A 5,229-nucleotide genomic window follows, 5' to 3' on the forward strand; every position below is an offset into this window, starting at 1 on the left:
GTAAACTTCAGGCCAATATTCATGATGAACATAGATGCAAAAATCTTCAATAAAATACTGGCAAACTGATTGCAACAGCACATCGAAAAGCTTATCCATCACAATTAAGTAGGCTTCATCCCAGGGATGCAAGGCTGGTTCAACATATGCAAGTCTATAAATGTAATTCACCACATAAACAGAACCAAAGACAAAAACCACATGATTACCTCAATAGATGCACAGAAGGCCTTCGACAAAATTCAACAGCCCATTATGCTAAAAACTCTCAATAAACTAGGTATTGATGGAATGTGCCTCGAAATAATAAAAGCTATTTAAGGCAAACCCACAGTCAATATCATACTGAATGTGCAAAAACTAGAAGCAGTCCCTTTGAAATCTGGCACTAGACAAGGATGCCCTCTCTCACCACTCCTATTCAATATAGTACTGGAAGTTCTAGCCAGAGCAATCAGGCAAGAAAAAGAAATAAAGGATATTGAATTAGGAAAGGAGGAAGTCAAATTTTCTCTATTTGCAGATGACATGATTGTATATTTAGAAGACCCATCACCTCAGCCCAAAATCTCCTGAAACAGATAAGCAACTTCAGCAAAGTTTCAGGATACAAAATCAATGTGCAAAAATCACAAGCATTCCAATAACAGACTTAAAGAGAGCCAAATCAAGAATCAACTGCCATTCACAATTGCTACAAAGAGAATAAAATACCTAAGAATACAAATAACAAAGGATGTAAAGGACCTCTTCAAGGAGAACTACAAAACTGCTCAACGAAATAAGAGAGGACACAAACATATGAAGAAACATTCCATGTTCATGGTTAGGAAGAATCAATATCGTGAAAATGGCCATACTGCCCTAAGTAATTTATAGATTCAATGCTATCCCCATCAAACTACCTATGACCCTCTTCACAGAACTGGAGAAAACCACTTTAAACTTCATATAGAACCAAAAGAGAGCCCACATAGCCAAGTCAATCCTAAGCAAAAAGAACAAAGCTGGAGGCATCACACTACCGGACTTCAAACTATACTACAAGGCACAGTAATCAAAACAGCATGGTACTGGTACCAAAACATGGTCCTGTACCAATGGAACAGGACAGAGCCCTCAAAGGCAATGTCACACATCTACAACCCTCTGATATTTGACAAACCAGACAAAAACAAGCAATGGGGAAAGGAGTCCCTGTTTAATAAAAAGTGTTGGGAAAACTGGCTAGCCATGTGCAGAAAGCTGAAACTGGATCCCTTCCTTACACCTTACACTAAAATTAACTCCAGGTGAATTAAGGACTTAAACGTAAGACCTAACACCATAAAAACCCTAAAAGAAAACCTAGGCAAAACCATTCAGGACATAGGCATCGGCAAGGAATTCATGACTAAAACACCAAAAGCAAGGAATTCATGACTAAAAACACCACAACAACAAAAGTCAAAACAAACAAATTGGATCTAATTAAAGTCCAGAGCTTCTGCACAGCAAAAGAGACAATCATTAGAGTGAACTGGCAACCAAAAGAATGGGAAAAAATTTTTGCAATCTACCCATCTGACAAAGGGCTAATATCCAGAATCTACAAAGAACTAAAACAGATTTACAAGAAAAAAACAAACACACCCATTCAAAAGTGGGCAAAGGACATGAACAGACACTTTTCAAAAGAAGACATATATGAGGCCAACAAACATATGAAAAAATGCTCATCATCACTGGTCATTAGAGAAATGCAAATCAAAACCACATTGAGATACCATCTCATGCCAGTTAGAATGGTGATCATTAAAAAATCTGGAGACAACAGATGCTGGAGAGGATGTGGAGAAATAGGAACACTTTTATACTGTTAGTGGGAGCGTAAATTAGTTCAACCATTATGCAAGACGGTGTGGTGATACCTCAAGGACCTAGAAATAGAAATTCCATTTGACCCAGCAATCCCATTACTGGGTATATCCAAAGGATTATAAATCAGTCTGTTATCAAGACACATGTACACGAATGTTCATTGCAGCACTGTTTACAATAGCAAGGACCTGGAACCAACCCAAATGCCCATCGACGATAGACTGGATAGGGAAAATACAGCACATATACACCATGGAATACTATGCAGCCATCAAAAACGATGAGCTTGTGTCCTTTGTAGGGACATGGATAAGTCTGGAAACCATCATTCTCAGCAAACTGACACAAGAACAGAAAATCAAACACCACATGTTCTGACTCATAGGCAGGTGTTGAACAATGAGAATACTGGACACAGGGAGGGGAGCTTCACACACTGGGTTCTGTTAGGGGAGGGACAGCAGGAGGTAGGCAGTTGGGGAGGGATAACATGGGGAGAAATGCCAGATATAGGTGATGGGGATGGAGGCAGCAGACCACATTGCCATGTATGTACCTATGCAACAATCCTGTGTGTTCTTCACATGTACCCCAGAACCTAAAGTGCAATAAAATATATATATTAATTAATTTAAAAAATAGTTTTATGTCTCCTAGATGCCAGACATGTACCAATCCTAAAAAATAACCACAATTAAATAGCACGAGGAAGATTATTGCATAAGGTGATAGTTCTTTTCAATGGTAAGAGGGTTTTTTTAAATTATGATTGTTTTATTTTGAAATTTTTTCATGTTGGATGCATACTATAAGCATGACATCTTTCCCTAAATAGTGTTACTAATGAGAAGAAATAACCTAGGAAGAACCCAAATAAGCAATAACATTTTTTAAACCTTTTATTTATCAGAAAAAAATCAGATTTATTAATACACGGAGCCAGAGATCAAAATAGAAACATAAGGCCACTATATTTGAGACTTCCTTAGGAAAATAATTTTTAAAGACTTAAAGATTGTGAAGTAATTATGTTTATCTACATATATCAATGCATCTTTTGATGCTAGCTTATTACTTGCAATTGTCCTGCCAATAACACGTATTGTCTGTCACCTGGTTTATGGCTTTAGCCCCTTTTGGAGGATAATCATAAAACCCAAAACTCTTGGGGCAGGAAGGAACTGTATAAAGCATACAGTCCAGTCCACTCATTTTGCAGATGAGGAACAGCCCATGTGGGGAGACCAAGTGACTTGTTCAAAGCCCTACAAGTAACTAGTGGCTCAGCCAAAGACAGACCCTAGACTCCAAGCTGCCAGGACATTGCTTTTGACTCGTTGAGGAGGGGTAAAATTCTCCCTAGCCATCCATTCATTCATCCATCCAACCAGCATTTGCTGAGTGCCCAACACATGCAGAGGCTATTCCAGGGTTGGGGATGCAGCAGAGAACAAAACTGGGAAAGTCCCAGCTTTCAGGGGCCTTCTGCCCTTGGGGGTGAAGAAATAATAAATATATACTTATGCCAGGTGGTGAAAGGGCTAAGAAGGAACATAAAGCAACGTAAGGGGCTCACTAGTGCTGGAAGGTTGCTGCTGTTCACAGGTGGTCAGGGAGTACCATATGGATAAGGTGACGTTTGAGCAGCGAGTAAATTTGGAGTAAAATTTAGAGTAAGCGTAGAATACAAGCTAATTCAAAACAGCGTGGATATTCCAAAAAGGATAGCGAGGATGTATATGAAGGGCAAGCCAGTGGGAATCAGTGAAATAAAGAAGGAGATGGCTTAAACAGAGAAGGGATGCTGATGGTGACAGTCTGCAGTCTGCAAGCAGCTGTGACCTCCGAGGAACCCCCTTGAACTCACCTCTGCTGTCTGCCTGGCACAGGTCCAGGTGGCACCTAGGGCAGGCTCCATGACCACAGGGGAGCAGTTCAGGCCTGAATCTGAGGAGGGAACCTGGGCAGAAAAGGATTTTCTTTTCAGTAACCAAAGAACTAAGAAATCCCTCCCGATTCTGAGTGGGGGTGGAGGTGGGTGAACCAGCAAGAAAGAACCTCAAAGGTCAAGCCAGATTGGGAGCCAGCCTATTTGAAACAAGGAATGCAAGCGACTGAGAGACGGTTCAAATCGTCAGGCTAATTGTGCCCGAGGAAGCTTTTCACAAAGTGTAATTCAGGCTCTTTGTAAACCATAGACTGTGCTGCTGTACCACCTTGAGGCTCCCAGTAACACTGCAGCTTTAAGAAAGCAGAGTTGGTCTTCGACGCTGCTGTGGTCTCTGCCCAAAGCTTCCTTCTCACTGTGATAAAACTCTATGTACCCCTGGATGGGTGCCAAGCAGTGCCCTGTAGTGAACCCCACGGGAGAGGCTGCAGGGCTATTTGTGGGAGAGCAGTGCACCCAATGGCTGCCACCCAGCCCCGTGACGCTAGAACCAGCCCGGCCTGGCTGGGAGGCGCATGGGCACCACTGTCCAGGGCAAACTGCCGAGATGACCATCTGAGCTACCCCCAGCTCAAGCACCTCAGACCCTGTGCCTTCAGGCTCAATCACATGGCAGCTTTTGAGGCCATCAGAAGGCCCCACGCATGGCTAAAACCCCAATTTTAAGAGAAAAAAGAAAGCCCAGGTAATGACTGCTTTTCAGGAGGCAACTCAGGAAACAGAAAAGTTTTCTGGCTTTTTTTTCTTTTTAATAAACTACTTTCACTTGTGCCTAAACATATTAACCTACATTCCCTCCCTTCCTTCCTTCCTCCCTCCCTCTCTCTCTCTTTCTCTCTTTTCTTGGGACAGAGTCTTACTCTATTGCCCAGGACGGAATGACCACAGTCGCCATTCAGCAGCTTTGCCTACCGCGGCCAATGGTGTCCTTTCCTGTCTCGGTATTTGTTCCTTCTAGAAACTCTGGCTTAAAGGCCCCTCCTCCGTCTCCTCCCTCATCCCACCCCTGCACTCTCCTCGTCCAATCCAGTCCCTTGGCAGGACAACAGGCATTTCCTAGTTACAGCCTCAGGGTCGGAATTTCAATAGCCAAGCCTCTATATCAGGAGACGGGGCGGGGGGGTCCAAACGTGGGAGTAGGGACTGGCAGAGGTGGGTGCAAGACCGAGGCAGAGACAAGACGGGCAGCTCCCGCAGCTTCTCTCTGCCTGCCTCGGCCGCCAGCAGTCTCCCCCTCACCCCAACCCACCCCAATTTTAAGAGGCAAAAAGAAAACCCAGGTGGCGTGTGCTTTTCAGGAGGCAATTCAGGAAACAGAAACGTTTTCTGGCTTTTTTTCTTCTTTGTAATAAACTACTTTCATTTGTGCATAAACGTATTAACATACATACTTTTTTTTTTTTTTTTTTTTTTTTTTTTTT

General features: G+C 42.6%; 1 long non-coding RNA gene across 2 annotated transcripts in view; it reads right to left on the bottom strand.

Moving 5' to 3' along the window:
- The window catches only part of LOC108309689, a 152,559-nt gene extending 147,809 nt beyond the window's left edge, over positions 1-4,750 (bottom strand). For both annotated transcript variants that reach the window (XR_005201494.1, XR_001827461.2), the window contains exons 1-2: positions 4,669-4,750; positions 3,728-3,820 (exon numbers count right to left, since the gene is read on the bottom strand). This is a non-coding gene — a long non-coding RNA (uncharacterized LOC108309689). The remainder of the gene's footprint in view (positions 1-3,727; positions 3,821-4,668) is intronic.
- Positions 4,751-5,229: the final 479 nt, after the last annotated feature.

The sequence above is a fragment of the Cebus imitator genome, unplaced genomic scaffold, assembly GCF_001604975.1.
Source record: "Cebus imitator isolate Cc_AM_T3 unplaced genomic scaffold, Cebus_imitator-1.0 Scaffold96, whole genome shotgun sequence".
Classification (NCBI taxonomy): Eukaryota; Metazoa; Chordata; class Mammalia; order Primates; family Cebidae; genus Cebus; species Cebus imitator.